We start from the raw sequence: 24,575 nt of genomic DNA on the forward strand, positions 1-24,575 counted from the left end.
GTCTGTGCTGTTTCTCCAACCCGAATGTGCAACACACCTGAATTTGAGAAACCTAAATGCGCATATCTGTTTGGCTGGCCTAAGATGGCCTGCCAAACTGACATAAGCACTTTTAAGTGCACTCCATTGACTCCACTCCACTTCTCCACCCCCCTTCTGTAGCAGGGCGCCCGGCCCCTCCCTGCATACGTTAGCTCAGCCAGCAGCCGAAAAATAAAACTATAATAAAATATTGTTTTATTTTTCAGCTGCTGGCTTTGAGCCAGTGGGGCAATACTCCTCCGCCATTGCGGAGGAGCCGCTGCTGCTTGCCTTATGCCTCTCTCTGTAGAGAAGGGTTCCATTAAGGTACTGCATAGCTTCGCTTGGGCCATTAATCCTTGCTGTAGTACCTGGGTGTATGAGATCAATTTTGGATCAAAGCTGAAATGAGCTAAGAGAGTAAATAGATAGTCCCAGGAAAGACTATCAAAGACTTTCTGAAAGTCAATTAGTGGCAAAGCTAATGACTCGTTTAGCCTCTCTGATAGAGAATGACATTAAATGCCCTCCATATATTGTGCATTGTTGTCCGGTGTGTCAAAAATCCACTTGGAAGATATGAAAAAGCTCATTAACGGTGTCATCATTGAAGAAGATGTAGCCAAAAGTTTGTACAGTATTTTGGTACATTTATAAGTCAAATTGGCCTGTATGATACATAATCACATCTGGGACAGTCTAGTTAAAGGATTACTGTTATAAGGTGTCCATCAAGGTCTCTGGGAGATGCACCATTGTCGTTGTACATTAGTTGAGGTCATTTAGAGGTTCAAACACAGAGATTGAAAGTCCTATGAAAAATCTCGGCAGGAATTTGTTGGGGCCCGGTGCTTTTCGGAAGGCCAGTTGCAAGATGGCCTCTAAAATTTGTTTAGTCGTTATCTCTCTCTCCAGTGCATTATTGTTTGCTTCTATGTGGTGCCTTAAATGCGTTTGTAAGGTGCTGTCATGAGGCAGAGAGGCCACCAGTGTGGACACTACCTGTCCCTCCGATTCCTGTTCCTCACGGACATGCTTGTCTTCTCACTCCACAGGACGATGCGGGGGGACTCTTTAGCACACGGGGAGATGAGAAGCAGTGGGCGGAGTGTGCCTGGAATGTCCCTGCCCCAGATCCCGCCATCATAGGAAGACAGGAAGAAAAAGAGGAGGACCCTTGTGGCGACATGCTAAGCTTGAAAGAGAGGACGCCAACTCTGCAAGTAGACGCTGAGAAGGAGGAGAACATCCAAAGTGTCAAACGACCGGTTTCCCTGTGTCAGCAGATGCGGGAAGGAGGCTGTCCGGAGCCCTGCTGCTGCAAATGCGCTCCACGAAGGAGCCCACTCAGACGCCAGCGGACCCAGCCTTGTTCCAGGTGGAATGTGGCTAAGGCAAGTGCATAGTAGGTTGCTGGCTTAGGGGAATGTGTGGGGCCCAGGCACAGTAAATCCTGCCAGACCGGTCTGGCTCTTAGCCTGCTCACATTTTTTATTTATATTCACTTAAGCTTATCCACATTATACGAGGTGCGGGTCTTCTTTGAGGGTGAATCTATCTGAGAGAACTCACTGAGTGATACTGAAACACAAATACCCCCCACGCCGAAGAAGAGTGACACATGCTTATATCAGGCACCAAGTAAATAGGTGATGGATACTTCATTTAAAATAAACAGAAACACTTTCCGGTCATACTCTTCTCTTTTCCTCTAAGGTACTTGGCGGGGCTGACCCTTCCTCCAGAAGCACCACCTAAAGGGGGGAGTCAAAGAGAAGACATCATATACAACCTTCTGTAATCACTAAACAAAGAAAAAGAAAGCACCTGTGGTGAAGTACCCCAACAAGCTGTCATTCCCTTATTCAAGAAGGACATATATCCCAACAAGCGCTCGTCTGGGGTTTGAGTCATATCAATGTACAATTTGCTGTAGAAGTTCATTTATGTTTGTTATATTGTGTGGGAGGGTGAGGAAATCCAAGTTTTGGCTCATGTGTTGAGTGGCTTTCTCACCACAGACTTCCCTAGTTTACCAGTTTTGGCCCCACAGTCATAGATTCTCATTTGAGATGCTAGCCATATATTCCTGGCTTTGTTTACTTGGGGTTGCTGATATAATTTTGTATGGGTGAGTTGATGTATGGTCTCATCTGTGTAGCTGTTTCCAGGTTTTTTTCAGCTTCTTGCACTTCAGTTTCTAGTTGTGTTACCTGTTTAGTTTTTTTGTGCTTTTGAAATATGGTGTTGCTAATGGTTTTACCTTGTATGCCTCCTATAACACAGTGGGGGAGTCTACTGTGTTGTTGTTTATTTGGGCGTATTGTGTGTATCTCTGAATTCTCACTTGGTTAACCTCCACATGCTCAGCCTACATAGAAGATACGTTTTAGGAGTATTCTCACAAATGTATATTTCTAGGGGCATGTGGTCAGGTAGGCCCATGGCATTTAGGCATATTGTGTCTATTGAACCTAAGCTGACAATGGCAATACAATCATAATCCACCCTGGAGAAAGATCTGTGTGCCCCTAGGAAGAATGTGTGGCTGTCTTCCTCAGGGTACGTATGTCTCCATATGTTGCTCAGTCCCACTGCTGCAGTGAATGCTGCTAAGGGAGGGGATGTTTGAGGTGCATTTAGTCACCACCTCTAATTTTTAAGCCTGTGGGTTTATCCAATAGGATGGTACTAATGTAAATGGTACTAATGTAAATGAAGAAATAATGTAGGGGGGTGCATAAACTGTAAGCAAAGTGATGTGTGTCAAATGGGGTGCCTGTGATCAAAATGCTTTGGCCTGTCTTATCTGTCTAAGTACTTTTGATCCTCGATTAATCAGAATTGTGCCACTTCGGTATCCTTGGGATCTTTGAGAGAAACCAGCATGATAGGCTGTATTTAAAAGTTGCATATATTTTTATCTTTTTTCGGGAGACCATTCACAATTGAGATGTGTGGATGGTTCTGCTGATATACATGTCTTATTTCTTGTAATGAGAGTAGCCAGGTTGCTTTGTACCTGATGATAATTTTCTGCCTCATAGTCAAAACAAACTAAGTAATATAGAGCGTTAAATTTCTCCCTCCTTGTAATTGCCTAGATGAAGTGTCTATCCCTAAACTTTGGACAGCTGGTCCATGATACATAGTAGCACCTGTTCATGGCCAAAATCTCTGCAGTTACTTAAAATAACTCTATCACCCAAAACAACAAAATATTAAACAAACACATTTCTAGAATGATAATATAGTGACTGATCTACTATTTGGATAGACCTCATTACCTTCAGCACTCTCTGGTGCCCTTTGTTTAAGGGGGGGGATAGACATGCTTACCCTTTCCTCTATAACATCTGCTTCCTCCCACCTTCCCTTCCCCAATAGTCAGAATGTTACTCCTTAGAATCATATCATTGTCTTTGCAGTTTGGTTACTGGGTGTTTTCAACACTCTCTTCATTTGGGATTCCAAGCTGCACATTATGCTCTGTCATCACTGGAGGGAAGGTCAGAGGAGCAGTGTCTGTAGGAGGCTGGCCTGGCTTGTAGTGGGTACCAGAGGTACTTACACCTTGTGCCAGGTCCAGTTATCCCTTATTAGTGTAGAAGAGGTGTTTCTAGCAGCTTAGGCTGATAGAAGGTAGCTATGGCAAAGCAGCTTAGGCTGAACTAGGAGACATGTAAAGTTCCTACTATACCACTGGTGTCATATGCACAATATCATAAGAAAACACAATACACAGAAGTACTAAAAATAAAGGTACATTATTTTTATGACAATATGCCAAAGGTATCTCAGTGAGTACCCTCAGTATGAGGATAAGATATATACACAAGATATATGTACACAAACGAAAATTATGCAGGTAATAGCAAGAAAAGTAATGCGAGCAGTGTAAAATTACAGTAGATTGCAATAGGAACACATAGGTATAGGGGCAACACAAACCATATACTCCAAAAGTGGAATGCGAACCACAAATGGACCCCAAACCTATATGTGCTTGTAGAGGGTCGCTGGGACTGTAAGAAAACAGTGAGGGTTAGAAAAATAGCCCACCCCAAGACCCTGAAAGGTAGGTGTAAAGTGCACCTACTACCCCCAGAGAGCACAGAAGTCGTGATAGGGGGATTCTGCAGGAAGAACAAACACCAGAAATGCAACAACAGTGGATTTCCAGACCTGAGTACCTGTAACACAAGGGGACCAAGTCCAATAGTCGCGACAGTGTCGAGAGTGGGCAGGAGCCCAGGAAATGCCAGCTGAGGGTGCAAGGAAGATGCCACCTATTGGTATTGGAAGAAGCTTGGAGTTCTGCAAGAAAGAAGAGAGCTAGGGACTTCTCCTTTGGAAGACGGATGTCCCACGTGGCGATGAAGCTTGCAGAGGTGTTCCCACGCAGAAAGACCGCACACAAGCCTTGCTAGCTGCAAGGGTCATGGTAAAGGTTTTTGGGTGCTGCTGTGGCCCAGGTGGGACCAGGATGTCGCCACTTGGAGGAGGAGACAGAGGGGGCGCCCAGCAACTCAGGGAGCCCTCACAGAAGCAGGCAGCACCCGCAGAAGTACCTGAACAGGCACTTGGAAGAAGAGTGAACTGGAGTCCACGCGGAGTCACAAAAGGGAGTCTCACAACGCCGGAGGACAACTCAGAAGGTTGTACACTGCAGGTTAGAGTGTTGGGGACCCAGGCTTGGCTGTGCATGAAGGAAATCCTGGACGAGTGCACAGGAGCTGGAGCAGCTGCAAATCACGTGGTACCCAGCAATGCAGTCTAGCGTGAAAAGGCAAGGACTTACCTCCACCGTACTTGGACTGAAGAGTCACTGGACTGTGGGAGTCACTTGGACAGAGTTGCTGAGTTCCAGGGACCACGCTCGTCGTGTTGAGGGGGGACCCAGAGGACCCGTGATGCAGTCTTTTGGTGCCTGCGGTTGCAGGGGGAAGATTCCATCAACCCACGGGAGATTTCTTCAGAGCTCCTGGTGCAGGGAGGAGGCAGGCTACCCCCAGAGCATGCACCACCTGGAAACAGTCAAGAAAGCCGGCAGGATGAAGCGATACAAGGTTGCTAGTAGTCGTCTTGCTACTTTGTTGCGGTTTTGCAGGTGACCTGAGCAGTCATCGGTCAATCCTTTGACAGAAGGTGAAGAGGGAGATGCAGAGGAACTCTGATGAGCTCTTGCATTCGTTATCTGGTGAGATCCCCAAAGCAGAGACCCTAAATAGCCAGAAAAGGAGGTTTGGCTACCTAGGAAGGAGGATTGGCTACCAAGAGAGGTAAGAGCCTATCAGAAGGAGCCTCTGACGTCACCTGCTGGGAATGGCCACTTAGAGCAGTCCAGTGTGCCACAGACACCTCGGTTTCCAAGATGGCAGAGGTCTGGGACACACTGGAGGAGCTCTGGGCACCTCCCCTGGGAGGTGCAGGTCAGGGGAGTGGTCACTCCCCTTTCCTTTGTCCAGTTTTGCGCCAGAGCAGGGCTGGGGGATCCCTGAACCGTTGTAGACTGGCTTATGCAGAGATGGGCACCATCTGTGCCCATCAAAGCATTTCCAGAGGCTGGGGGAGGCTACTCCTCCCCAGCCTTCACACCTATTTCCAAAGGGAGAGAGTGTTACACCCTCTCTCAGAGGAAGTCCTTTGTTCTGGCTTCCTGGGCCAGGGCTGCCTGGACCCCAGGAGGGCAGAAACCTGTCTGAGGGGTTGGCAGCAGCTGCAGTGGAGACCCCGGAAAGGCAGATTGGCAGTACCCGGGTTCTGTGCTAGAGACCCGGGGGATCATGTTACATGGCCATGTTCGGAGTTACCATTGTGACGCTGTACATGGGTAGTGACCTATGTACAGTGCACGCGTGTAATGGTGTCCCCGCACTCACAAAGTCCGGGGAATTTGCCCTGAACGATGTGGGGGCACCTTGGCTAGTGCCAGGGTGCCTACACACTAAGTAACTTTGCACCCAACCTTCACCAGTTGAAGGTTAGACATATAGGTGACTTATAAGTTACTTAAGTGCAGTGGTAAATGGCTGTGAAATAACGTGGACGTTATTTCACTCAGGCTGCACTGGCAGGCCTGTGTAAGAATTGTCAGAGCTCCCTATGGGTGGCAAAAGAAATGCTGCAGCCCATAGGGATCTCCTGGAACCCCAATACCCTGGGTACCTCAGTACCATAGACTAGGGAATTATATGGGTGTACCTGTATGCCAATGTGAATTGGTAAATTTAGTCACTAGCCTGTTAGTGACAAATTTGGAAAGCAGAGAGAGCATAACCACTGAGGTTCTGGTTAGCAGAGCCTCAGTGAGACAGTTAGGCATCACACAGGGAACACATACAGGGCACATACTTATGAGCACTGGGGCCCTGTCTGGCAGGGTCCCAGTGACACATAGACTAAAACAACAGATATACAGTGAAATATGGGGGTAACATGCCAGGCAAGATGGTACTCTCCTACAGTGTCCCATCTCTGATCACTCTCTGATGGGTCAAAAGGTGCTGCTTTCCTGTTGCGGTTGGAGAGTGTTTGTGGAGTGTGGCAGGACGGGGAGGGGAAAGCAGGGAAGGTGGGGGGGGGGGGGGGGTAAGGAAATAGTAATAAAATAAAAAATATAGAAAACGTACCTGGACCTTTCCCAGCCTGCCCTGTGGCCAATCCTGACTCTGCAGAGTTTTCTTTTAAAGGCTTTGCAGCTGCTGGTGGGGGAGGGGAGGAGCCATCCCTACTACCTTTTATGGTGATCTGGAATGATGCTTGTCTGTGTGGTGGGTGTGCCGCTCTCTAGGGGGTCACCCATTATTTGATGGCATGGGCTCTCCGGTGGAGCATGGAGGAGCGTCTCTTCTGCCCAATCCCAAGGGGCTTTGGGTGTTTCAAATAAGAAAGTTTGCGACTGGGATATCGTTATTGACTTGTCTGGGTGGAAGGACATGTAAAGGATGTTTATTGCATGCAGCTTCTTCTTTTCCTTGAATGACCTTCTTTGTTGGAGTCTGGGAAGATCATGATGTGGTTTGACTTGTAGTGTATTGTTTGGTCTGTACCATATTTAATCATGGGACGAAGTGATGCTGCTGGCGGTGGTTTTTGCAAGAGTGCTCAGTGAGTAGGCTCAATGATTAACCATGATAGTAGTCTGTCCCCAGTTAAAAAAACACTAATAAAAGACAAGCGATAGCGAATACAGGATTAGATTTGAAATTTCAGAGTTTCCATGCTCTTTTTTAATGCTGCATTCTGATAACATGAACTCGACCTAGTAATATTAAACAAATATTTTTCCCACCTTGAAAACTGCTTTTCTTATGTATAGTATTCAATGAAAGAATTAAGTGGTCTTGTTAGATGGGAAAGGCGCTCTGGTAACAAACATTGACACAGCCAAAAGATCTGGCTTTCGAAAGCTGGTGCAATAATTATTTTTTAATTGTACTTTTATTGCAAGAAAATGCCACAAGAATAGAAATAAATTAAGAAAACTTGCCCGCAGCAAAAAGTAGGGACGTTCTGCTTGCACGAAAAATGATAAATTAAAAATCACATTAACCATCACATATAATTTCAATAGTACAATACTGGTGCTCCCTAGGAGGTAAGTCTATTTTTAACAGCTGTAAAAAAAAACGTTAATTTTAATGCATATTGCAGCAAATTATGATTTGCATTGATGAAAATAAAAGGTACTATTGATTTTGAATTACTGTAACCATAAGACATTATTTGAACGCACAAGGGTGACTAAAAAAGATTAGGAATAGAAAGAATAAAACATTGACAATTGAAAGTATTGGCCACCAGACCTGGCAATAGGTGCACTTAGGTGGACATGCACATACGATCAGGCCAAATGTCATGACCCAGAGTCTGATTTACAAAGGCCCTCCATACTCGTGGCAGAGGCCCCGCAGTTGTGGCAGAGTGTCCACACTCGTAGCGGAATCTCTGCATTGAGAATTCTTATTGTGAAGATTCAACCACGTTTGTGGAGACTCTGCCTCAACTGCGGGCCCTATGCCACAAGTGTGGAGACTCTTTGTGAATCAGTCCCTCGGTGTTCAAGAGAGCCAAAGTCTGAGGTGTGCTGACCAATTGCTCCAAGATGTATGCTGTGATTAAAGGAAGCAAATTGTGAATGACAGTTGCAGGAGCGGCTCGAGGCACGTGGCGGGGGGATGGTGGCACAGAGGAGAGGGGGTGGAGAAAAAATAATAATAAAAAAAACTTACCTGAATCCGTCCCCACCGCCACCTCCGCGCAACTCTTCTTTCCTTTGCCGCAGACACAGGCTCCCAGCCTGCGCTGCGACCAATCTGAACGCTGCTGTCATCAATGCTGCTGGCAGCATGACAGCAGCGTTCGGATTGGTCAGAGCGCCCAGCCAGGGTGCTTCCAGGCAGACTGGGAGAGTCTGCCTGCTCTCTCCAACCTGGGAACGCAGTGCCAGGATGGGCAGAGTTTAGTGTGCATGTATGTTTAGCCGGCCTGAGACGGACAGCCAAACATACATGCGCACTGAGGGGGAGTGCTCAGCACTCCCCCTCTGTGCTCCTCACAACCCGTGGCCCTACCCCTTCTACAATACAATGATAATAAATGCAATTTATTGTCATTGTATTGTACAATTTTGGCAGCGGCTGCTGCTGGCCCTAATGGAGGAGCTGCCTCAGGACAGTTGTACAGACCAGTGGATGAAGCGTGCTTAAATAAAGACCTTCTATGCATTTTTATATCTATGTAATTTTATTCATGATTTTTTTTTGCTTAGTTGAGGCAGGCAAGACTCCAAAGCTGTCTCTAGGGCATTCTTGAAAATCAGAGCAACCTAGGCATCATCCTCGTCTCCTCCCTATATGACCCAACAGGTAAACTCAGTCACCTCCTCCTGCCAGCAGATCCTCTGCACACTCCAGCAAATGTTCAAATGGATCCCAGCAGACTGACTCAGGACAGTCACCCACACCTTAGTCACAAGCAAGCTTGACTTCAGCAATGCTCTCTACGCGGGCACCACAACGAGAAACATCAAAAAGCTGCAACTCATCCAGAACACCACTGCCAGACTTGTCCTTAAACTCCCATGCCCAGAACATATCTCCCAGCACCTGAGGACCCTCCACTGGCTCCCGATAGAAAAATGAATCACCTTCAAGCTACTCACCCCATACACAATGTCGGACCGGCTTACGGGAACCACCGAGCCTCCTTCCACACCCTCGACATATGGCTCGCATTTGAAAAAACACCACTGGAGGACGATCCTTCACCTACTTCTCAGAAAAGAGATGGAACAAACTTCCCTTATACTCAGACAAAGCCCATCCCTCACCATCTTCAGGAAGAACCTCAAGACGTGACTCTCCGGATGAGGCTCCATCCACACTCTCCCTCACTGCTAGCACCTTGAGACCCTCACGGGTGAGTAGCCACGCTTTACAAAAACTGATTGAATGATTGATTGAATGAAAACCTATTTCAAAAATGTATTGTGCTGGATTGTTCATTCATACATAACTTCGTGTAATAACATAATATGAAATCATCCATGGTAAGTAGATTGAAAAGTGCCTAATGTAGACATTCTGAATCTCATTTCTTTTACAGAGAATAAATAAATTTAGCTTTGTACCTTTAAGATGCCTTTATGACTAAATGATGAGTAGACTTAAGGATCAGAAAACCTGAATTTTAATGTTAGCTGCCAAACACTACCTTCAGTATGTGATCCTGGGGCACAGAATACGTCCTCCCTGTGCATTGGTTCGATATCTTCCAATACAATTGCATTTATAAAAAACTAGGAAAAAACATCCAATAAGCGAATTATCTGACTTTAAAGACTTTAATGGGATGAGTACATAATCCCTATTATTTTGGTACCATGTTCAGTTAATTGGGCTTTTTTAACACAATTTTTAAATGATAGTATACAGCATAGCTGGCACTCTTCTTGTTCCGTTTTCTTGCTATGCAGAATAAGCCTTTTCATTTTTACGATATGAAACATCGGAACAAATAAAAGTAGTGAATTATACCTTTGTCAGGTGGTAGGAACGTAATATATGAACAATTTAGAGAAGGTATTGACTTGCTGCCGGCTGAGAAATATTGAAGTGAGCCCAAGGGAAGGTGCGTGTGAAGGGGGAGGGGGGGGGGCGGTGACGGGCCTCATACCAGCAGCAGGCTGCTGGCCAGTTTTCAAGACTTTTATTTGAGTTTCCCTGTTTTGAAGATACAGTTTACTTGATATGTGTAATTGGGCGATTTTCAAATTGCATATGGTATCTATCTGTTATAAGTTCGGAAATTAATAAAGAGCAAAAGGGATAGCTGAACAGTTTTATTTCTCTCCAGGAAACAAACATCGCAAATCATCCCTCCCTATCCACTTACATCTCCAACTGTCAATCAACTGTTTCTTCACAGAGAAAAGTGAATGTACCACAGCTAAGGAGGGGAGGAAGGGAAAAGCGATTGCACCAACAAAGGCACATTTCATTAAGGGCACACGAATGGGGTAGTTACCGAACAATCCATTTCAATTTGCTACATCACCTGGAAGTATTGTTTTGCCTTTTGTAATACAGTTCACTATTTAATTACTGCCTCATTTGGGTGCTTAGTAAAATATCTAAAAGGCTCATTGCTATGATGTGATTTGTAATTACAGCGGGGTATTGAGTGGAATGTTTCATATGTCGTAGGTGACGTATTGATGTTCTGGGGTGGTGATGTCACAGGGTTCTGGAGCAGTTGGTCGAGCATTGTGGAGGTGTCTGGCTTTACAGGTACAGGTGTTTCTTTTGCCATTAAAATAAAGAAGAAGCATTAAAGTATTGCGTCCTACTTAACACTTTTTCTGGCGAAGAGGATGGAATACAAACATACGTGTTGCTCAGGCAGCAGCCAATGCTTCTTGCTCAATTACTGAGTAGTTCTTTTCTGTGTCAGGCAAAGATCAAGAGACAAGGCAGACTGTGCTTTACTATTTTCCATGCATTTGTGAAAGTACAGCTCCAATACGAACTGTACTTGCATCCACAGCTGCTGCCTGGGCCACAAACTTTTTCCATGCCTTTATTTGAGGTGGAAGGTTTACACTGAGAACTGATCATAAGTCACTTTTGCAAGTACGTGCCCCAAATGGCAAGATCTATTGTTCTAGTCGGTTAGCTAGCTTGTCAGTGAAGTTACAAGTTTATGATCGTGAGTTTGATTTTTTACCAAGGTAGAGAAACAAGGTGGCAGAATGTTTGGCAAGACTGTCTGCCAAGGCTGCTAATGACTGTATGTTGGAAACTGAAGAAGTGGTGGCTGGTACAGAAGATGCAAATGAAGGTTTTAAAAGATGTGTATCTGTGGACGAATGGATAAATGCAATGGATGAAGATCAAACTATTGAAGTAGTGAAATAATTGCTCAGAGGTGAAGCACATTATCTGAGGCAGTGAAACCATTTCACAAGATTTTAGGAGAATTGTCTTTGATTGAAAATAGGCTACTCATGAGGAAGGAAAAACTTGTGCCACCAATGGCAGTTAGGGAAATTTTTAGAGGTTTGGTTTTGAGGGGCACCTGGAGCAGACTCTCACTATCAAGAGAATTAAAGAGAAAGTCTGGTGGCCCAAAATGGATATACAGGCGAAAGAATGGGTTGAAAGGTCTCAAGTATGTAAAAACTCTGAGAAAGGATAGAGAGTTGGTTTCGGAGTGACTGTACACAATCAACAGATTGTTGAGACTGAAGCTTTTTGGGATAAGATGTGCCTAGATGTTATAGGTTCATTTTTGTGCCGTCCAGAATAGGAGAGGTTTGTGACATTTGTAGTTGATGTAAAGTCCAGATGGTTGGAGACTGTCTTCATGAGATCCATCACTACTAAGGGCACTATAGTAGTGTCTATAGCAGAGATATTCAGAAGAGAGGGAATTCCATCAAAGTTAATTACTCACAATGGTGCTCAACTCACTTCTGTGGAAATGAAAATTAGTTTTTCTGATCTGAGAATAAAACATGTGTGTACCTCGCCTTATATCCACAGAGTAATGGTCTCGTTGAAAGGTTGAATAGCTTGGTAAAAGGCACCAGGGAACTAGCAGTTCAAAGCTGTCTTAGATGTGCAGAGTGCAGTCAAGTATATATTGTGTGCACATCGCACCACTGCTAAATCTAGTGTGGGTAAGACACCTTTTGAATTAATGTGTGGCAGGCAACCTGGAACTAAATTAGTTCCCTCTTAGTTGAGTGAAAGTGAGTTGAAAGTGGTTGAGAATGCAAAGAGGATTCCTAGTAGTAAACAGTTGATTAAAGATGGTGGTTGGGTGAAGGTGAGACCTGGTGATGTGAGTGGTGGAAATTGGGTAAAGCTGGAAAATGGTCAGACATGGAAAATCGGTAGAGTAGCTTTGTTCCAGGAGGAAGGTAAAGGAGATATCACGGTGGCTGAAAAGGTGGAAGGTTGTAATGGATCAATTGCAATGGAAGGTTCCATCCAAGGATGGTCCATCCATTGCATGTATCCATTGCAACCATTCATTTCCACTGCACACCAGGATTTTGCTCCTGCTAAGGTTTAGATAATGGTGGATTTCTTAGAATTGTAATATACACAATAACAATTGGAGCTAAAATATTGTTATTCAACGGCCCTGGATCCTTTGACAGAACGTTGCGATTTAAATGATATTACGGCTCTACTCAAACTATAATTGCCAATCAATCATCTCCTGTACCAATAATGCCACTCATATTTGCTATCCTTTGGATTTCCTTCACACAGAAGTAAACAGTACTGTCCAAATGTGCCAGCGGCTATTTTCACCTGCTATTAGGGAGGTTGTATTACAGTTTTAACCAGGACCAGCACTTATATTCAATATCTCATAGGCTTCTCTAGTAAATTTAAGAAAACTTACTGAAAACTAGGGAGAGGATTGATCCTCAAAGGACACCTTGTTGTAGGGGAGAGGGGAACAATAAGTAGTTTTCTAGTTTTATCTATTGAGAGTAAGAACCTAGATAAGACTTTAACCATTGAACAACTGCGCCGGTGTTTCAAATCCAAGAAATTTAGAGGGGGTGCATGGCTGACAGGAGTGAGGTAGAGTCACCTAAGCCTAATGTTAAAAGCATTGCCTCCTTTGTTCTGTGGCAAGGTCTAAAGCGGGATTAAAAGGCATCAAACTGGCTTTTGTATCATACTTAGCTGGTTGTTTAGTGACACAGCGTTCATGAATTTTGGTGGGAAAGAAGGTAAGATTTGAAATGGGGTTATTGATCTCTTGCAAATCTTTTTTTGTGTGGGTGCAATTTTGCCATTATTTTAACTTCAAAAGCATGGGAGAATTTTTTCTCAATTTTCTTATGTAATTTCGGATGCTGTTGAGGGGTCGGTTGACTATTTAAAAGGGTGTCCCTGGTTGTTTTTGGATGAGTTGATCTCTTCCACAAGTAAGATGACTTTAGCCTTGAAGATATGATTCCTGCCCTCTTTGCGTTTGGTACAGAGAGATACATGTTTTTTAAAGAGGGGTTTTAGCACCATAAACATGCAGTGCAATGGGTCAAAGTGACATCCGTTCATCTCATAGTTCTTTGGGGATCCACTGGTTTGGCTTCTTGTTGTTGAATCCATATCAGTTTGTAGAGTCAAAAACTTTGAGGAGATCATGAATTCCAGGGTGGTTGGGTTGGTGCCTTTAAAGTTTCTGATCCAGAACGTAGGTTTTTTTTTTGACCCCATGATGAGGATTTTAAGTAAAGCAGGGAGAATGGAACCAAAAGAATAGGTGGACATGTCTACAAGAATGGGGGCTTGGCATTCGATGATTACTTTCTTAGAGATAAGAAGATCTAGTATGGAATCCATGCAAGGGGAAGTCACAGTGCTGTTCAAGTTCATTGCTCTGTAGAAAGAGAAAAAGCTGTGCCACTGCTGTCTTTTGTATATCCCCAGTGCAATTTAAGTATCTCAGAAAGACTATTTGCTGTGGACCTTGTTTTTTCCTTAACTAGTTACCAGCAAATGTTCAATGAAAAATGGATTGTGAGTGGGGATGTGGTAGATGATGTGGAATAGAGTGAGCCTTTGGTAAGAGGTTTTAATGTTGCTCGAATATGAATTTACCTTAAAGAACAGAAGACAAGAGGTGTTTGGTAAAGCAGAAATAGTTCATTTAGTTAAACACTATGGCCTGGAGAGCAGTTACAGAAATGGGGTCTGAGGACTGTCTCTTAGTGTACAATTGATCTGGGCACTGTTGTGTACTTTTCTTTGGGTACCATAAAACAATTGCAACACTCTGTTCAGCATAAAGAATGTGACCAGTTGGCTTGGAGTCATGAATAAGGTCCTGATAAAATATGCAGGTAAGCATTGACCTTTACGTGGACACAATGAGGGCCAGTAGGCAATATGTACAGATGTCCGTCTGAGGGGTCCGTGATCACTACATGTTGCTGTATGTGCTGTGTTCTGATTGGCTAAGTGTTCCTATCTGCATGTGGTATCTAACTTTATGGTATTTTGGGAATGCATGCAGCCCTCTAGTCATATGTATTTTATTGGGGCCAATCTCCTGGGACCATTGTGGTGTTGCTGTCTATCTGTGGGATTGATCTAAATTTTTTGTTTGCATGTTTGTCTGCTGGCTACGTGCTGCCCCAACTGTGACCTGTCAGTCAGTAACACCAAGCCTAGGTCTCAGAGCCTGCCTGACCACATACTTCGGGGTCAATGGAGAGTTTATGTAAGATAAATCACATAGTAACAATGCAATGTCGTTTTTATATGTGAACGCATCCTGGTGCACAATGATATTGTCTTTTCCAAAATTAACATCAACCTTGATAAATAAGCTTTGCAAAGAGGTTAATTGTTCAGTTTTTAGGTGTTTGCCTCAAAAGTAGGATCTAAATATAACAGAAACTCATTCCCCTATCTTTCCTTTCTCATCTTGCCAAAGGAACGAGTAGCTCAGGAGCAAAAGAGAGATTTGAATAGGATAATAGGAGTCTCTTAGGAAGGGTTTGATTTAGGAAAACAATGTGTAAGCTATGATGTTGAATCACATTACCCAGTTGAAGATGGTGTAAGGCCACAGATCTGCATTTTGTAGCATACGGTTGAATGAGAGAGATTTGTTTTTTGTAATTATGTGGAATACAATAGAGACCTGAAGAGATTTAGGGGGTTGTTGCTTTTTGTGCTTAGGCTTACTTTGTGTTCAATTTCTTATTGACAGTAATTACCTTAGATAGAGCCATGGCAGTGTTCGAAGAGACTGTGGGTTTACAGAATAGTAGTAGAGTATTGAGGCCCTCCTTGCATAAAGCCTGTAAGCATCTTCTGTGGGTGAGGAAGAGTATTGATGAAAATAATAGGTTTGAGCAGAGTCCTGCTCGCATGGAGTCAATAGTGAGGGAGAGACTTAAGGCTGTTATCCAGGACATGTAAAATGTTGCCCGTGGGGTAGAGAAAATTAGAGGGAGACCTAAATTGATGGATCAGTGACTCTAGCTTTTTGGCAAGAGATTTGAAGATTGTCTTTAATGAGTTATCGCTAGCAATGCAAGGAAGATGGGCTGAGAGATCCGGATGGGTCTTGGTGGTGGATGTACTGCTGCGACTGGAACTAAGTGCTGCCAAGTCCATATGATCATATTGAGGTTTATAAGTAGCTGGAGAAGATGTCTGCTCGGGAGTTATGGAATTACTCGAAGTGTGTTAGAGCTCATGGTAGGACTTAGTAGTGGAGGTGCTTGAGAGTGCTTGTGTGATGTACAGGTGGAGAGGATGAGTAACTGGGTATGGGAATCAGGAAGTTTGTAACCTAGTTAAGTGATTTAGAGAGTAGATATAGATGCTGGAGATGAGGAGATAGTGTGCTGCAACATGGTCACTGTGGAGAAAGTGCTCTCAGGTGCAGAGCAGAAGAGGGGATTTAATGAAATGGGTTTGTCTGTGGTATGGGTGGTAGATTTAGAATGACCAAGGAATGGGGCCAATTGTAGTGAGAGGTAGTTTCTGGGTCTAAGACACCTGCAGATTTCTGACAGGAAGAGAGTTGCTGACAACCATTAAACACAGGTGTCGTATCTAAGAGTATGGAAAAGATTGTAACTTTTGTTAAATTTTATCAGGTCAAGCCTGCTGGTAATTAACATGGGAATATGCCTAGAATTTGATGTGATGAGAACCAAGATCCGTATGTTATTCTCTAAAAACTCTTGTTGTATGATAACAGTCGCATTTGATAAAATTCCAAACACATCAGTATCAGAATTTTATTGGATGCACAATTATCCAAAATTTAGACAAGTCTGAATTGAGGATACTCTATGTAACCTGGCTGACTGATGTTTGTTTTGCTGATCATCTTTCACAAATCAGCATCTATGCACAAAGGCTTCAATCTTGTATTCTGGTTTATGTTTTCTGCCAGAACCAAGTGTAACGCGATTTACTGTTCCTTACCTAAACATTCCTGCATGACATGGCAGCACGTTTATGCCAAACACATTCAAATAAGTTTATAAAATACACCCCCCTTCCTTAAGTAAAGTGAAGGGAGGTAAAAGCGGCAAATGACTCCCTTCTGTTGCAGTGCCATGTATGCAATTGCAAACAATACCCGCCCAACTGGCAGCCATACGCCTGTTTGTCATGTGTTTTAGGGTGAGGATGGTATGTTCACAAAAGGAACAGGGCTTAAGGCAGCTGTCACCTGCGTTGGCCTCAGCGTGCCGGGAGCTCTGAAATATGCAACGAAAGGACGTTTTCGAAAAAACTCGAAGTTTTTTCAGAAGTTGCCAACATGGGAATTGTCTTTGCAGTTTTTTTAATGCTTCTAGATGGTAGTCTGTCACAAATGGGTTTCTGTTACTTTTGTATCAGCTGTTGGAATTCCAAATAAGTCTGCCCTTGGGTCACTGAAAAGATTTGCCATTCTGTTGCTGTACTGAGGATAAAAAAAAAAAAATCAAACATTTTGAATAATTTTAAATGCTCTTGAAGATGTCCTTTTCACATTAATCTGTCGAAAAAACGTGTAATGTAAGAAATGTGATTTGAAAACTATGTGACAACATTTTGAGTTATGGCCATGCAGATCTGCATTCATCTGGGACATTGTTCTTTCCAAGACATCTGAAGGCAAAACCCGACTCCGAATGTTCAAGAATGCCAGCCAAATAGCAAAAAAGCAAACAATACGGTGGACGAAGGTGACCACGAAGGGAAAGAACAGAAGGTCACCCAAGACAAATGTTGAGAATAAGAAGAAAAAATTATTCCTAAATACAACTTTTTTGCAATTATTGCTTGCCCAGCAAGAAAACTCTCGAGTGGCAAGCAAAACTATGCCATTGTCTCTTAATTGATAGTAAAACATATTGAGAAGCCCCCACCCTACTTTTCATCTGGTGCACATGCATGATTTTCTTAGATTTTTATCTTACAATGTAAATAGGTATGGTTGCTACTGAACATGCTTTGAAAAAAAAAGCAGAAAAACAAAAAACGCACAAAATCAGCAACACCTCCCCCCTCCCTAGCAAAGTGCACTTCATGTGCCCAGGGCCTGTAAACTAAATACTACTAGTGGGCCTGCAGTACTGGTTGTGCCACCCACATAAGTAGCCCTTAACCATGTCTCAGGCCTGCCAGTACAAGGCCTGTGTGTGCAGTTTCACTGCCTCTTCCACTTGGCATTTAAAGGTAATTGCCGAGCCTCAAACTCCCCTTTTTCTACATATAATGCACCGCTAAGGTAGGCCCTACGTAGCCCAGAGGGCAGGGTGCTATGTAGGTAAAAGGCAGGACATGAACATATGTGTTCTATATGTCCTGGTAGTGTAAAACACCTAAATTCGCTTTATACTGCTGTGAGGCCTGCTCCTTTCATAGGATAGCATTAAGGCTACCCTCATATACTGTTTGAGTGGTAGATTCTGATGTGAAAGGAGTAACCAGGTCATATTTAGTATGGCCAGAATGGTAATAGAAAATCCTGCTTATTGGTGAAGTTGAATTTAATATTACTATTCTGGAAATGCCACTTTTAGAAAGTGAGCATTTCTCTACACTTAAATCCTTCTGTGCCTTCCAATCCACGACTGGCTGGGCTGGTTGACAGCACCCTTGTGCATTTCACCCAGACAACCACAAACACAGGATGCTCAGTTACACCTGCACACACCTGCATACTGAATGGGTCTTCCTGGGCTGGGAGGGTGGAGATCCTGACACTTACATTTGAAAGGACAGTGGCCTGCCCTCACACAATGGACTGCCAAACTCCCTACTGGGACCCTGGCAGACAGGATGGAACTGAAAGAGGACATTGTGCACTTCTAAGCCACTTTTTGACGTCCCCCCCCACTTCAAAAGGCACATTTGGGTATTTAAACAGGGCCGCTGACACTTCTACAGACACTTCCTGACAAGATACCTACTGGGAAAGGAACTCTGAATCAGAACCTGCAACCTGCCAAGAGGAACTGCCTGGCTGCCCAAAGGACACACATGGACTGCTTTTCTGAGAAGGACTGCTGCCTTGCTGTTGCCCTGCGGCCTTGCTGCCCTCTGGCTCTGCTGAGAAGTTCTCTCCAAGGGCTTGGATTGAGCTTGCCTCCTGTTTCTTGAAGTCTCAGGGCCAAAAAGACTTTGGCCTCATTAAGAACACGGTGGTAAACACCGTCGACCGCAGTGGCGACGGCGAACAGAATCCCACCATTGGCGGTGAACAGAAACCCGCCATATAATGATGCAAAAATCAGAAACCGCCAAAAATCTCCCTACCAACAGTCACTGCCAGGACCTTGTCGGTGGAAATGCTGGACCTCCCACCCGCCACCGTCGAGCACACAAACACCCCGCCCTCCAAATAATGAAGCACAAATCACTGCGACGGTTAGTGGAAGCCGAACGACCATTGGCGGTACAGACCGCCATGGGCAGCAAGTGGACCCAACAGTAAGAAATGCATACATTGGTAAGTTTAAAACCCACACACCTGACACACATCCACAACACTATAAAACACACACAGACACATCCCACAATCCTTTGCAATGAAATTAGGCCAACCAATACAGAGAACTCCAGAAACAGACACTGAACGCCACAATCCACGATACAGACACCCAACCACACAAGACCACCCTCACCTTGATCCACAAAAGACACCATTCATAACACTCACCATGGCACCCCCCAGACACCCATGCTTCACAGAAAGGGAGCTAAGGACCATGGTGGACAAGATCCTGAAGGTGGAAGCACAATTATTCGGGGCACAGGTCCAGAACACACCCATCGTCAGGAAGATGGAGCTATGGCAGCAGATAATCAACAGGGTCAATGCAGTGGGACACCATCCACGCACCAGGGACGACATCTGCAAGAGATGGAACAGCCTGCATGGGAAGGTAAGGTCCATGGCTTCTAGGCACCACATTGCAGTCCAGAAGACTGGGGGAGGCCCTCCACCAACACCACCCGACTACACTGACTGGGAGGAAAAGGTACTGGCCATCCTGCACCCTGAGGGACTCACTGGACTATGGAGGAATGGACTTGGGTAAGTCATCTACAACTACCCCATCTCCATCACACCTGGAATGCATGCACCACCTCACCCCTCCAACTACCACCAGGACCACTAACCCACCCAGTCCACAATCACTACATCCAGTCCCCCTGCATTCCCACAAACCCACCAACAGGCCCACATCCCTCCCCCTGTGGGCAGCCACCCACCCCTGCAAGGAATCACAATGGCCTACAGCACCCACAATGCACCTCCACATCCTAAGCTAAAACGTAATGCTAACCTCACGAAAGCAACCCGCATGGCCCTAAAGTGTGAAACCTGCACTAACACCCCCAGTCCTGAGCATCCCATCCGATCCTGCTAATGTAACAGACATGGCCATTCCTCCCAACAGGCACCACCACTCATGCCACACTGACAGACCCGCAGGGAGACAGAGGCACCTCCCAGGACACTGGGGATGGAACCCTGGACACTGACGATCACCCTGGCCCTTCACACAGTCCTGGACTGTCACCATCCAGTAGCCCCACCCAGGATACCACTGACACCCCTACCACCCAGCCAACAACATCAGCCGTGGCCAACTGTCCACACACCTGTGTATCCAGGCCACAGACTGGTGGAACACAAGTACAGAGGCAACAGTCACCCCCTGCCAACAGGCAGGAAGATGATGGCCCCAGTAGAAGCGGTACTGCCAGAACTGTGCAGGGGACACAGGCACAGGGAGCTAGGCCCAGTGGGAGGGCATCAGTGGCACAAGGGGGAGGCCACAGGATGGATGCTGCAGCCCATGATGTGATCTCTGAGGTCCTGGGAGCATATCACCATACCCAGGACAGTTTGGCCCAGATAGTATCCACCCTGGAGCAGAGTCAAAGGATGCAGCTAGCACACCACCAAGAGGCCATGGAGCAGTGTAAACTGCACAATGCCACAATGGCCAGCATACCAGATGCGCTGCTGCACCTTGTCCCAACACAGCCTGAGGCCCACACAGACCAGGAAGCCCCTACTACAGGCCAGGATACAGACTGGACCACAACACCATCAGCAGCAACGGCACATGTGCCACCCTCTCAGGAAACACAGGGGAAATCCATCTCAACCTGTACTGGCCAACACCAGGTGCCCAAACGGACCCTCAGGCCCAGATATGGCACAGGAACACCTGCCAAAAAGAAGGCCCCCATAAAAAAATTAACTCTGGCAAGAACTGTTCTCCAAATGTCCCACTGAATCAACCACCAAACCGTGTGAAAACAACAACAAACTCCTGTAAACATTGATGGACCTACCACTACTGCCAACATTGCTGCGACCATGTTGCCATATTGTTCAACCACCAGTAGGCCACACCCATCACTGTAATCTGCACGATTTTATCCCTGCACCAAATAGAACACATTTTCACCTGTTACAATGTCCCCTGTCATTAAGTTGAAACAAAGTGAAGTATGGATGTAACTGTATGATAACTCTTGTATTGCTATCTGATTAGCAGGGAATGCACCACATGCCTTACATGTTGTTGTGCCTACAGATGTGTTGAAATTTTTTACTATATTGTAGTCTGGCATATGCAGACCTGGTCACAGTGGCAATGAGTATTGACCCAACACCCCCATAGATGACAAGGCACACTGACAGTATGATGCACAGACAGCAATCTCATCCAAGTGTCCCACAAAGTTACTGGAAGTAGAATTGTATCAGTTGGGTCCTGGTCTGTACATCTTCCCCCTTCTCATCATCACCCTGACTCTCATCCCCTCCTCATCCCCTCTCTAAGGAAGCTGGTCTGGATATAGAGCACCCTCCTCCTCCAAGAGGGGGATATAATTTCTCACAGACACGTTGTGCAGCATGCAGCAGGCCACCACTATTCTACACACCTTTTCAGGCCCATAGGCCAGGGAACCGCCAGAGATATGTAGGCAACAAAATCTAGCCTTCAGGAGACCTATTGTGTGCTCTATCACCCTCCTAGTACGTCCATGGGCCTCATTGTAAATCCTCTCTGCATCTGTTCCAGGATTCCTCACTGGTTTCAGGTGCCAACGCAAGTCGGGATAGCCAGAATCACCTAGAAAAAGGTGCAAAACAGGACATTCATTGACAACCCTCAGAGGCAGACAGCCTGGCTGTCTGCTATGTGGCAATAAGTGCCAGAAACACCTACCTATGATCCACTCTATGTCCTCTTGTAGTTGTTCCATCTTGTGTGGCACACTACTGTTACTCAGCACAAAGGAATCTTGGACTGATCCAGGGAACATGGCATTCACATGTGAGATTTTCTGGTCTGCAGTACACATCAATTGAATGTTCATGGAATGAAAGTTCTTTCTGTTTCTGTACACCTGTTCACTGACTCTTGGGGGGATGATAGCTGTGTGGGTGCCATCGATGGCACCTATCACATGGGGTATGTTGGCAAAGGCATAGAAGTCAGACTTGATGGCAGGGAGGTCAGCACTTTGGGGAAACCTCACATAGGACTGCATTCAGGAACCTGGACAGTATTATGCTAAACATTGGCTATGAAAAACCTGCACCCATGCCCACTGTCACTTGAAATGAGCCAATGGCCAGGAAATGGAGTGCAGAGAGCACCTGCACTTCAGTAGGGATGGAATGCTTATTACGATTTTCCGGTATCAGTGCTGGATCCAGTAATGCACAAAGTTCATGAATAGTTGCATGAGTGAGTCTGTAATTGATAATGATGTGATGCTCCACCATGGTCTGCAAATCAACAAGTGGTCTATACACCGATGGGGCCCTTCCTCACCACAAGGGTCTGTACCTAGGAGGAGTTTAAGACATGTGTGAGAAACAACATCTGCACCCATTGTTTTTCATTCAGCACAGCTGGCATGATTGCAGACGACACTAATACTTAGTGTGTGTGATATTACAGCAACATGACCATAATGATATATCAGGAATGGTCAGGTGAGGTAATGTGTAATGTTACATGCCTATGGGTGTTTAGGGGACAATAGGGCCTGCATTGTGCAGATGAGGGTTTTATAACTGCGTAGTTAAAGCCAAAATGTCTGCCCCCTGTAATCCAGAAGTGTCATGGTGGAAGTGGCCTCATACCACTAGCGGTTGACGTAAGAGCGTAAGGCGGTGTTCACCGCTGTGCGCAAATTCATTGGTTAACATGGTTGTCCATTGGCAATCTTAGCGTATCATGATCGCCGCTGGCGGTGACGGTGCACACCACTGCAGTGTGTGCGCGAACTCGTCACCCCAACTTCACTTGACTCCCCGATCTCGTGCATGCAGGTACTCCACTGAGTGTACTGCTGTGTCCTGCCTCTGGTCATGGAAATGGCACGAGTTGCAGTGGAGAGGGCCCCGGCCTTCATCAACGAGGAATTGGAGAAGCTCATGGATGGGGTCCTGCCCCTGTACGCCAAGCTCTACGGATGGCCAGAGGTACAGGTGAGTAGGAGGATTGGGGGGCATGGATGGGTGTAGTGGGGGTGTTGGCTGCATACATGTGTGAACCTGTGACACTGTATGGTCCAGGGTTCCTGACATGCTTCGTGTGTGTGCTGTTTGGCTGTTTGAAATGTCCATCCCATATTGGAAGTATAGCCAGCAGTATATGATTGGCCAGTGTCTGACCTCAGTGTTATTTTTCTGTGTGTCCCATATAGGTCAGCGCCCACCAGAAGAGGGCACTTTGGCATGCCATCGCCAAGGAAGTGTGGACCCTGGGGGTCTACAACCGGCGGAACACCCACTGCAGGAAGAGGTGGGAGGACCTGCGACGCTGGGCGAGGAAGTTCTGCGAGGCCCAGCTGGGGAAGTCCTTCCAACGAGGAAGGGGTGCCTGTCCGGCACTGACCCCCCTTGTGCAATGCATCCTGGCGGTGGTGTACCCGGACCTGGATGGGCGCTTGAAGGCTGCACAGCAGTCACAAGGGGGTGAGTACATATACCATGTTTTGGCCCCTTGATGGATGTGTGTGTGTGCATTCGTATTTAGGCTGTCTAGTGGCAGGGACTCTGACTGATGTCCATCTACATAATGGCCCCCGTGGGGAGTAGGGGTGTTTGGGTCAAGTCTGCAGTATGTCAGGTCCTTAAGTTAGTTGGGGAATGGCTGCAGATCAGGGTTCTGGGCACTGGTCAGGTGCATAGCCATGTCCATAGCGGTAGGTGCTGTCTGGTGGAAGGTTTTCTGGGTGGGTGTATGTGTGACCCACTAATGTACCTCCATTCAGCTATTTACAAGTGTCTCTCCTGTTATTTCTCCACATCCCTGTTCTCTTGTGTTGTCTGTGTACATCAGCATCATCTGGTGAGGGAGCTGAGGCACCGGCGAGTGGGGATGCAGCGACCCACGGATCCTCGGAGGCAGAGTTGTCCGACACCATGGGGACCAGTGGGTTGGAGGGCGAGGGGAGTAGCACGGGAGAGGCAACTACCACTGGAGGTAGTGACTCCGATACCTCCTCTGATGGGAGCTCCCTGGCGGTGGCGGACCCTAGTGGACCCACCCCTACTGTTTCATCTTCTGCCACCCCCATACCATCACCACCCTCCCATTTGCTCCCCACCGAGTTGCCTGTGCCTGCTCACCCAGAAGGGTGGGCGTCTCCTTCGCCCCAGCCACCTCATCCCCTGCCCCAGTCAGCCCTCCTGCCCTCACGGAGGAGGCTATTGACCTCCTGAGAACCATCTCTGTAGGGCAGACAACCATCGTCAATGCCATCCAGGGGCTAGCATCAGAGGTGCAGCAGACCAATGCCTACCTGGGTGGCATTCACGGTGCCGTGTCTGGCCTACAGAGATCTTTTCAGGCTCTGGCCTCCTCCTGGACGGCAGCTAGTGTCCCTGGTCATTCCGCCCCCCTCCAACCACCTCTACCCCTTCCTGCACCCCACTCCCTTCACCCGTCCAAAGCACACATTCTGACACGCAGGCACACACCTCAACACACAAGAAGCACCCTTCAAAACACAAACACC

The sequence above is a fragment of the Pleurodeles waltl genome, chromosome 4_2 (assembly GCF_031143425.1).
Source record: "Pleurodeles waltl isolate 20211129_DDA chromosome 4_2, aPleWal1.hap1.20221129, whole genome shotgun sequence".
Classification (NCBI taxonomy): domain Eukaryota; kingdom Metazoa; phylum Chordata; class Amphibia; order Caudata; family Salamandridae; genus Pleurodeles; species Pleurodeles waltl.